Consider the following 12,162-nt stretch of genomic DNA (forward strand, 5'->3'; position numbering starts at 1 on the left):
TAAGCAGTTGAAAAAAACTGTAAACACTATATTTATGTGCTCTTGTATTTATTTTCTCACTGTTTACTGGATATCTGCTCTTGTGTCTGCAGTGGTGAAACATAACTTAATATATTTACTCAACTACTGTACTATTGTACAGTACAATTACAATTTTGTGTTACTTTATACTTCTACTTCACTACATTTCAGGGAGAAATATTATACTTTTTGTATTAAGATTAAACATACAAAGATTAACTCATTAACAACTTAAACATAAAATATGGTGCATCCTTATAAGCTCCATCTCAACAAGTCACAACAGTAAAATGCCACTTACACTTACTTATTACTGCATTAGTAATATGGGTTTAATTAAAAAAGTATACAATACCATGACATGATGAGTAATTTGATACTTCAATTACATTTTGCAGGTAATACTTAATACTTAACAGTATTTACAATTTACAATAAGGTAATAAAGGACATTTTATAATTAACTTTGTGTGTAAACAACTTGACAACAGGAAGTTTATATAGACCAAATGTACTTATCACTTGTTTATTCTTGTCTCTCTCTCTCTCTCTCTCTCTCTCTCTCTCTCTCTCTCTCTCTCTCTCTCTCTCTCTCTCTCTCTCTCTCTCTGTCTCTCTCTCTCTCGCTCTCTCTGTCTTTCTCTCTCTCGCTCTCTCTGTCTTTCTGTGTGTGTGTGTGTGTGTGTGTGTGAGGGTGTGGTGTGTGTGTGTGTGTGTGTGTGTGTGTGTGTGTGTGTGTGCATGTGTGTGTGTGTGTGTGTGTGGTGTGCTTGTATGTTTAAGTGTGTGTGTGTGTGTGTGTGTGTGTGTGTGTGTGTGTGTGTGGTGTGTTTGTGTGCGAGTGCGTGCGTGCGCGTGTGTGTGTGTGTGTGTGTGTGTGTGTGTGTGTGTGGTTTTGCTACAAGGACAAACAGTGCCCCCTGGGGATGAGTCTCCTTCTAGTCTCCTCTCCTGTTTTTTCTTCCATTTTACAGCTTCCCTCTTTCCTCTTTTATGCTTTTTCCTTTTCCCCTTCCTCCTTTTTTTCTCTTTCCTCATCTCTTCCCTTGTTTCATTCTCTTTTCCTCATTCATTTCCTCTGTCCTCCTTTTCCCCCCTTTGGTACCCCCTCAGCCCTTTTCCATTCATGTTGGCAATAGAAGAGGAGGAGAGGAAGTGACACAGCGAGGTTGAGAGGCAGAGTGAGGAAGGTTGAGAGGCAGAGTGACACACAATGAAAAAGAAAGAGAGAGAGAGCGAGTTAGGGGTCACCTGGCCAACAAAAATCCACTTGCAAGTCTCAGCAGACTGAAAACATCATCTCAGTCCTCCCTTCACTCGTTTTTTTTAATCCACTCCTCCAATTTCCACTTCATTTTTACTGCCCCTCCTCTCTCCTTCTCTTACTCTCAATGTGTGTGTGTGTGTGTGTGTGTGTGTGCGTGTGTGTGTGTGTGTGTGTGTACATACAGGTATGGGACTAAATGGAGAAAATGGACGGAAGGGCTGAGCAAATTTCCTCAAAATTGGCATTGGTTCTAATACACAACACACACACACACACACACACACACACACACACACACACACATTCTGATTAAAAGCAGCTGAACAAACCGACCTGAAGAGGGTCAGAAATGATGATGGAGGACAAGAAAAAAAAAAGGAAACATTTCATCAATGTGACAGATTGATCGAAGAAATATTTCATTTTCAGAACTAATACACATAGCACTAATAATATTCAGAAAGGAGAGGATGAAAAAAGAGAGTCAGAAATCAAGAGTAGGAGCAGCTGAGGATGGAGACAAGTTGTTAAAATGATGTGAAAGAAATTAAATGAATATTTGAATAAAGGCACATTTTTCAATTAAAAGTCAATTTTACAAAAGCAAACAAACAGAATGAAGCGACTGAATACAAACTGAGTTCCAAAGTAGTCTACATTACAAGACTTAGCAAAGAGCAACGGAGAGGAGAAAAGAGTGAGAGGCTGAAGAAAGTGAATTGTCCTTTCATAGCGGTTATAATGTTCACTTCTTGTGTGATCATTTGTATGTAGTTTGTAGTGCTGTTGAAGTGTATTGCATTAGAGAGCTGCTTCTGTTACTTAGCCTGCCCTCACTGATATAAATTGGTGGACAAAATAACAGAAACACCTGTCAGTACAACACATCCTCAAACCTAAACAACGGAATAGTTCAATTGTAAATTCTCAAAGACTCCCAAAATGACATATATGACTGCTGGTTAGCAGTATGAAATCTTCCTCGAGCCCAGTAGCTATTATACCAACTTCCTTGTTTAAAATGTTCTTGGGTCTGTGAGTACTTGGGTTCTCTCTATACTCAACAGCTCTCTGCAATCTGGTTGTGTCCCTTTGTATTTTAAACATGCAGTTGTTCAGCCACTACTAAAGAAAACCAACTTGGATACATCAATTCCCGCAAATTATAGGCCCATTTCCAAGATGCCCTTTATTTCAAAAATTTTAGAAAAAGTGTTTCTAACAACAGCGTTGTCTTGAATACACACATTTTAGACAAATTTCAATCTGGCTTCTGTCAGAAACACTCAACAGAAACCACTCTTCTTAGAGTGTTCAACGATTTATTAATGTCCTCTGACATGGGTGAATGCTCGATTTTGGTGCTGCTGGACCTTAACGCAGCTTTTTTTTTTGATTATTTTTTTGGGGCTTTTCCCTTTATTATACAGTCACAGTGGATTTGAACCCGCGCCGCTGCAGGACTCAGCCAACATGGGGCATATATCAACATATATTTGATCATAACATGTATTTTGATCAACATAACAAATCACTGACCCGCACATGTTTCTTTCAATTAAGAAAGATTGCCAAACTTAGAGCTGTTGTTTCACATTCTGAGTTTGAGATGATCATTCATGGTTTTATATCATGCCGGCTTGATTACTGCATCTCCATTTTAATTTTATGTTGTGAAACTGAGACTATAGTGCGTAGTTTCTGCTGCCATGACAACAACACTGTCGGCGCATCCACATGATACAAGCCTACCGCGCACCTCCCCCAAGTAGTAGCCAAGGAGGACACAGAGGATTAAAAAAACATGATGGACTCTTCAGAAGAGGTCATTATCTTCACTTGACTTTCTGCGCGGGAAAGTCACCGGACGACACAATCTTCTGAACATAGCCATACTGAGAAATACAGAGAGCGTTGTGTGAAGCTGATAGTCTTAATTAGCTTTGTATCAACTCATTTGACAATGGCTTGAATGTAACGGACGTTCATTAATATCAAAAAGTTACGCACTAAAGCTTTAAGTTTAGGGAACAAAAATACTTAAGGTTAGTAACTATGGAGGATATTTTTATTCATAATTTAAATTAAAAGTCAGAAAATGGACAGAAATGTAAAAACACTTTCATCAAGATGAAGTCATTGTTATAAATAATAGTCCTCCCTACAACCCTGCTCACAGAACGAGCTCTGTTTTCATTGCAGTGTGCTCTTCGACAGTCAGCTCCCCCTGCTGTCCATAAGGTGCCTCTGCACCCCAGCCGTTTCAAACCCCTCCCTCCAGCCTTTGGGCCATGCCTCCTCCTCATTGCCAAATGGAAATGATGAAATGTCAAATGGAAAATTGAAAAGTTAAATTTCAAATGTCAAATAGTAAAGTGCAAATGCAAAAAAAAAAAGTTTGTTTTTTAGTTTACATTTTTACTTTTTTCATGGTCACTTTACATTTTCAAATTGCCATTTTACTTTGCTTTTTCAATTTCCTTCTTTTGTAAGTTTAATTATGGCATGATTATTCCTTGTAGCGTATTAAATTAACCTTTTTAATTTGATCCCTTTTCATTTTCTCTTTGGACTTTTAATTTGAATTATGAATAAAAATATCCTCCACAATTAACACATCAGGGATTGGCTTAAAATGAGTCATGTACAACTACTAAAATGAGGACGTCATTACATCGCGGACTAAATTTGTAAAACTCTGGTAATTTCGGTTAATTTTAAAGTGACAGTCCTGTGTTCATTTGACCCATTCACCACCCACAACCAATTTTTATACAGTCTTTTAATTTAATGTCAGCCATTTTGGTTTGAGTGTCTGAGATTTGTCCTCTTTTCTGGTTAATTCTTAGAATGTACTGAGTGTAATTGATAATTTGTTGTACAGACATGCAGCTCATCTATAAAGGAATTTATATCGGTTTGGACTTAAGCACCCGGTGATGTGGGATGCACGGATGAGAGGCTGAGGATGGAGCGCCGACAATCATGTACATTTTGGGCAATGAGGAAGAAAGGCAGTGATGGAAGTGAGGCGAAAATGAGGAGAAAGAGGAGGTGCAGCCCCTCCACCCCCTCCTGCCCTTAAATAAATTCCACTGGCATCTTGTAATTTTTTATTTTTGTGGCGCTGCCGCTGCTGCTTTTTTGGCTGCGGGCCCCATCTGTTGGCCAGCTGCTAGATGTTTGGGAGGAGGAGTGTTTGTGTGTGTGTGTGTGTGTGTGTGTGTGTGTGTGTGTGTGTTTTCTTCCCTTAACCCTTCGCGCACACACACACACACACACACACACACACACACACACACACTAATACAGGGAGGGATTAAACGCTATTGGATGGGAATGTTTGCAGGTTTATGAATATGCATAACAGGCGAGAGAGGTTTAAATGGGTAGGAAAGGAAGACGGAGAAGAGAAGGGAGAAAGTGGAGGAGAGAGAGAGGGGTAGGAATGAAGGATGGGGTTACTAGGTAAGGAGAAAAAGGGAAAGGGGGAGTAGGGAGGGAAGAAAAATATAAAAAAAGAATGAGGAATTCAGAGGAGAGAAAACGGAGGGAGAGAAAAGAGGAAGGGAGAAGGAGACAGATAGACAAGGAAGAAAAGGCATAGACATGCTGGTGAGGAGGGAGATATAAAGGAAAGACAGAAAAGAGAGAGAGAGAGGAGTTCACTAAGAATAACAATGGAGGGAAAAGGAGGAGGAGAAGCAGAGGTGGGAAAAAGACAGAAGAGAGGGGGATGAGAATGAAGAGCAAAGAAAGAGGAGGAAACAATGTAAGGGGGTGAGGGAAGTGAATAGAAGGGAGGACAGAAGAGGGGAAAGAAGGACATGAGTAGAGGAAGAGAGACAAGGATGAGGGAAAAAACAGAGGACAGACTAAAAAAGGAAGCTAAGAAAAGGGAAGAGGAAGGAGAAAGGGAGTGGGAAGGGAGACAGACGGGGAAAGAGAGCGAAAATGGTGTGAAGAAGAGGAAGAACAACGAAGGGGTGAGGAAGGAAAAGGGAAGAAAAGACAGAATGGGACAAAGTGGGAGATGAGGAGAGCAGGCGAGAATGAAGAAGAGAGAGGAAGGAACAAAGGAAGGAGAGAAGGAGCTCAAAGAAGGAAAAGGTAGAGAAGGTATGAGGAAGGTACAGACGGGAGGGCAGAGGAGCGAGAGGGAGATGAGACGAGGAAGGGAGGAGGAAATGAGAAAAGAAAGGGAGTGGGTAAGGGAGGAGAAGGGGGAGAAAGGGATGAATGGATAAATGGATGTGTTTGGGCGTGGTGCCAGTCCCAGGACGGGGGGACCTTTGGGCAAGGCATCAGGGGGAAAGAGAAACAGATGGTTTGTCAACCTTTTATTAGGCGTTGGTAAAGAAAACAAAATCCCCAAAAAAACATGAATCAAGCACGCCCTGGAAAAACGACAGCTACTTTCTGTCGCTGTGCCGGTTTTCTAGAGGTGCGTTTGTTTTGGGGGTTTTTTTGTCATTTTTTTTTTAATACTGTACTCAACCAATCTTCAATGTGTAAAATCTGTGGAGTGCCCCTTTGTTACTGATAGAAATGGGACTAAACTATGAAAAGAAAACTAAACTAAGGTGTTATAAACTGCAATTTTAACCTTAAACCTAAAGGTCTTAAACCTCAAACAGCCCTTTGAAGAGGTGAGGACTGGACATAATGTCCTCTATTTTAAAGAATATCCTTTATTGTCCAAAAATATCCCTGAACTACAAAAAACAAAAATGTCCTCACACATAATGTGTAAACCTGAAGCTTAACAAATACAAGAGCTTGTGTACTGAAGAGTCCTCCAACATGAACATTCAATGTTAAAAAAATGTCCCTACTTTCCACAAATGTCCACACTTTTCAGTGTGCTCAATGTCCCAAAATGTCACTCCCCAAAAATGTCATCAGTTCCCATAAATGCCCTCACTTTCCAAACATGTCCTCTTTACAAAATGTCCTTACTTTTCCGAAATGTTACCACTACCCAAAAATTTCCCCACTTTCCAAATACGTCTTCACTTTCTGAAAACGTCCCTAGTCTCCAAAAAACAAAATATCCTCACTCACAAGGTGCAAACTGAAACTGGTCCAAACAAAAATAGAAATGCAAGAACACGGAAACAAAAAGATATAGCTACACACACACACACATGCACATACTTTTGGAGCTTGAGCTTGTAGTGCAAAAAAATATTTTAATAATCAGGAAAAAAAGGCAAACCAGAAGAAATGAACACAACTGTTTTGCAAACACATAAACAGAATGTGTGTGTGTGCGTGTGTGCGTGTGTGTGCGTGTGCGTGCGTGCGTGCGTGCGTGCGTGCGTGTGTGTGTGTAGCTGTATTTTTTTTGTCCAGGTCAGACACTGTTGTGTGTGTGTGTGTGTGTGTGTGTGTGTGTGTGACCTACTTTTACTGAACGGACATCCTAAAACACATCCTCTTTCTCTCTCAGTGGGTTGATAAATCCGTTCTTTATTTCTTTTCCTTTTTTTGTTCCTCTGTTGGTGCTTTAGACAGCAGTGGACATTGTGTGTGTGTGTGTGTGTGTGTGTGTGTGTGTGTGTGTGTGTGTGTGTGTGTGTGTGTGTATGTTCGGTCCTATTTATGGGACAAAGCCTTCAGTGACCCAATAAGTGAAACTGAAATCAGAGCGTTTTATTGTGAAACAGCTCTGCTGCTTTTATCAACAATCCCTGTTTAAAAGAATTAAAAAAAAACAAAAAAAACGGAAACAGCCCTGACACTATTTTTTACTTAGAGTATCTTAAGCTTTTTCCTACCTGATGCATAAACGTATTATTAATAGGCTATATGGTATTAATAATACACTTAAACAGCAGTCAAGAACGAGTAAAGACATTTAATACAACAGTTTTCCTATTTTCTGTTTTTCTTTACACTTTTGTTCTTATACATTTTCCTGTTAGCCTAATTCTTCTTTCTTGTATATTGTTTTGTGCATGTGATGCTGTGGATAAAAGGAATAAAATGGTCAAAACTAAAAAACAAAAGAACTAGTATAACTGCAATTATATGAAATTAACTCAGAACAGAGCTAGTTCAGTTCAATTAAAAAAAAAAATGTATAGTGTCAATACAGAACAGGAGTTATCTCAGGACACGTTACAGGTAGAGTAGGTCTAGACCACACTTTATAATTTACAGGGACCCAACAATTTCCCACGAGCAAGCATTTGGTGTGACAGTGGCGAGGGAAAAAATTCCTTTTCACAGGCAGAAACCTCGGGCAGACCCTGACTCTCATGGGTGGTCATCTGCCGCTGCTGGTTGGGACACAGAGACACTGAGACAGATATACAGATATGGAGAAATATGATTCATAATAATGATAGCAGTTGGTATGATGAACAGTGGCAATTATAGTACCAATAAAGATAATAGAACTATGACTAGAAATAATAGTAGTGGCAGTGCAGGGCGTAGCAGGGCGTCAAGCAGGACCACAGCAGCAGCTGCAACCACGATTTAGGTGTCACCTAAAACTAGTTCTAGTTGTCCTTTGACCCCTCTGAATCTAGACAGATTAGTGTGAAACTCCCAGGCGTTAGAGTACGCCCTCCAGGTGTTGCCCCTCATAAGCAGGTGAAAAGAAGCAGCTGGAGACCCCATGTGTGACGGAGGTAGAACATGATTGTCTGCAGCCTCCACAGGACGATGGGACGGTTAGGGCCTGCTACGACTTGGTTTTAACATCTGTCTTGAGTGATCCGATCACAAGTGGACAGCTCTGTAGGTGGGTTTTCACATGGCAGTAGAATGTCTCCATATGAGTCTTGACTGACCACTTGTGATCGGATCTCACTTTCCCGCTCTATATGCAAATGTACACATACATCATTTCTGTTTGCATATAGGCTGGTTGTATGTGTGTGTGTGTGTGTGTGTGTGTGTGTGTGTGTGTGTGTGTTTATAAATGTCAGTTGATACTTTCACATAAATCATACATTAATAACAAAAGGAGACGACGTAAGAGCAGAAATGTTTTTAGTAATATCATACATATTCGTGAATTCTGGGACGTTTTATGAAACAAAAAATACACAGAACTCCAGACAGCTGGAGATATAAAAGCAGGCAGCACCGGGGGAAAAAAGCGACACATCACCTGATAAAAACATCCAAAATGCACGATTCACTCTCAGTGGATTAATCTGTGGAGAAATACTTTGAATGAGTAAGTAGTTCCGCTCACAGTTGAGTAGGCAGTCCTTAATGTGGCCCAGGACACATTCCCGTTCTCACTGCTATAAGAATGTGGACACGTGGCTCAGACCACCACTGAATGTGGTTTGAGTGATACCCCATCTCAATGCGTCCTAAGTGTGTTTTCACCTGTACTTAGAGCTGTCTGTCCACTTGTGATCCGATCACTCAGATGAGATTTTACTACCAGGTCAAAATGGGGCATTACTGATAAGGATTGCAGCAGGGCTTGACAGTAACGGTTGCCCCAGATTGAGTCAATTGGCAACCATTTTGTGGCCTCTGGTTGCCCCCTTTGGCAACCACCTGTTCAATATTTCTTTTTTTAAATATAAAAACAAATCAAAACTGGAAAATCTTATTTCAAAAGAAGTCAATATTTTATTTGGTTGTCTCCGTAAAGTTTAAACACTACGTTTGTGCGCAACGCAACAGTTGTTCAGTTGTTGTGCGACCGCTTTCCACACACTCATGTTTGCCGTGAAAACAAACAGGCAACGCAATTTTCTGTTCACGTTAACGGCGCATGTTAAAATCCGGTGCTAATATGGCACTAGTGCCCGGTATCTATCGGACAGAATAGCAACAAGGATTTCGGTGCCTCATTAGGGTGCCACCTAAATGTCGGCGCTGCTATCTGATGCTCCAAAACCCACGTTAGAGGCAACAGAAACATCGCTGCATGGGACGCTAGTAAAAACTAATAACATGTTACACTTGGCAGCAGGTAACGTTAGCCTACCATTAGCTACAGTAGTAACTAGATTCAACAAGGTTAAAATGCTGAAAGCTAAACGGTGTAAAAGTGTGGTTGTATTTCACTGTGGAGGATTCCAACAGCGGGACGTACAACAGTCTGCCGCTAAAGCTATGAGCTAAAAGACACAAACTAGCACTGGTCACTGTTGTTGTCTGAAAAACAACACAGACTGGACAAAATGATGCGTTTACTTAAAACTGGTAAACCTCGTGGTGCATTCATAGTTATTGTAAAATACCCTTTTCTCATCTGCTTTTGTCTTTTAACAGCAATTTACTGGTGAAAGAAGTAATTATTGTTAAAAGTTATTGTTATTACATTTTTAATAATCATTTAAATTCCCCCCTTTTTTGTGCTGATCCGAAAATTGATCCGATCCGTGACTCAAAACCGTGATCCGATCCGTGAGTTTTGTGATCTGTTGCACCCCTATTTGAGAGGGATGGGAAACTATATTGCAAGCCATTATCTCATTGTTTCATTATTAAAATATGTGGTATAGTAACATAAAAAAATTAATTGCTCCAAATACAGGCAGTTTACAACATGGCAACCGTATTGTCAATTACAACAACCAAAAGCTGATGCCTGGTTGCCATGCTGGCAACCACTTTAATAAGTTAGTGTTGAGCCCAGTGCAGTTCAGAAAGGACATTGCTGGAAATTGCTAAAAGGAAGAGAAAAAGTCACACCAGTTCCAGTATGGGCACTGAACATCTGTAATGTGTGTACTTTGTGTACTGTAGCATTCAACATTAATACCTTGTTTGCCTACTTGTCCTAATTTTCAGAAATTTTCCATAAATGTCCTCTTTCCAAAATGTCCTCACTTTCCCAGTGTTGTCCCTCTGCCAAAATGTCCTCTTTCCCAAATGTCCTCACTTAACCAAACATGTTCTCTTTCTAAAATGTCCTAACTTTCCAAACATGCTCTCTTTCTAAAATGTCCTAACTTTCCAAACATGTTCTCTTTCTAAAATGTCTTAACTTGATCACTCCCACAAAAATGATCACTCCCAAAAAATGTCCTAGATTTCCAAAAATGCCCTCACTTGCTTCAAATTTGAAAGCCAATTATCTATGAAATTTCCGTTTTAGTGTTTGATGCAACCTGCAAAGTCAATCAGGATGTAAAATGTTTCTAACCTGAGCCTGGTTTAAGAGACACTGAGCACTAAATGTTTCTGAGCGCATTTGGACATTTTGGACAAACCAATTCTTGATCCCCTTCTTTAGTTGAAGCGTGACCTGGCTAAGAAGCCTCCATGTTGGATTCAGCAGACGTTACATTAGAGACTCGCTCAGGCTTTGGCACCATAACACTGAAGCTTTTCTGGCTGCAGAATGATTTAACATAATGTAGTTCACCAACCAGCCTTTGTAAATTGCTGCCTTAAGCAACACCTCCCCGCACACATACAGGTACCTACCAGCAGCCCCATTTTAAATTCCCTCTTTTTAAACATATTTTGCTGGTTTGAACGTTTTGGACTTTCAGCCTTGTTTTAATTAGTGATTTCCTTCGAGAAGAGCTTAAACAAATCATTAGTCAGAAATCCATCAGCAGCGCCAGTTTTTTACTGAAATAAAAACCCCAAGGTGCACCAACCTGGCATTACCAATACAGTCATTTTATTCTAGTTTTCTCCCTTTTTTCTTGCCTCTTTTTCGCTTAACACAACTCCCCTGATTGAACGAGAGACAGGCCCTAATTGGGGGAATATTAGAAACCATTATTCCTAATTAAACATCACAGAACACACTGTCAGAGTTGGACTGGCGGAGTGATTTAAGACATGTTGAACCTCTGGCTTCGTAACAAAGTCTATTAGTGGAGACGGACGAGGGACGCTTCAAATTGGCAAGCAGACGAACAGGCACAACAAAACTCTGCCAGGGTTTCACTATAGCAGGTGTGACTGTGTGTGTATGTATATGCATGTGTGACTTCACTGACAAAACACATACACACACACACACACACACACACACACACCTTCCTTCCTGTCTGTCTTTGATAAGGCTACAGTTGAGATTTAGTACTGAAACATGTATGTTTATGTTGTATTCAAATTGATAATTAATGCACTCTTATTATACTAACATTAGGCCTGTATTATATATTTAAGCATTAACAATAAATCAAATGACAACGTGTAATGTGAATGTGGTGCCTCGAGAATTATTACCAACCCTGCAGCTCTGCAGTGCCTTTTAGCTTCTTTTTGCGCATTTTTTTGGTTTTCTGACATATTAACAGTAGGTTGAGTGTCAGCCTTCTCATCTACCTTGTTCAGCTGTTTTCAGCAAACAAGCTCTATTAAACCACTGTTTACTACCTGCGTAGCACCAAATGCCAAGTGAGCAACTGGTGAAGACAGTTGTAATCCTAAAGATTAGAGCAGCTACGTTATCAGAAATACAACAGGAGAGTGACTCGTCTTGCTTTTTACAGTACAGCCAAACAAACTTACGATGTTTTAATGTTGTAATGTTTTTAAGAAGTCGTCAATAATGTGCATTATCAGGCCACGGATCAACCGCGATCTACGAGGGTAGTTTTCCACACAACAGCCCGTTTTTGTCTTGTAGACGTATTTTTGATGGTTTGTGCGGTAACACTTCATCTACATAAGAGTGACATGACACTGTCATGATACAGTCATGACACATGAACCCTAACATGAACCCTAACCCTAACTTGTCATGACAAAAACCGAAAGAAGGGGTTATGTCATAAATGTTTGACTTGTTTATAATGTTTATGACAGTGTCATGTCACTCTTATGTGTATACATTCAAGTAAAGTGTAACCGTTTGTGCTAACTGCTGTGACAAATATTGTCATTGTGTTTCGCTAGTTCAACACTTTTAATGTGAAACAGAAGCA

This window comes from Sander lucioperca, chromosome 14 (genome assembly GCF_008315115.2).
Source record: "Sander lucioperca isolate FBNREF2018 chromosome 14, SLUC_FBN_1.2, whole genome shotgun sequence".
NCBI lineage: Eukaryota > Metazoa > Chordata > Actinopteri > Perciformes > Percidae > Sander > Sander lucioperca.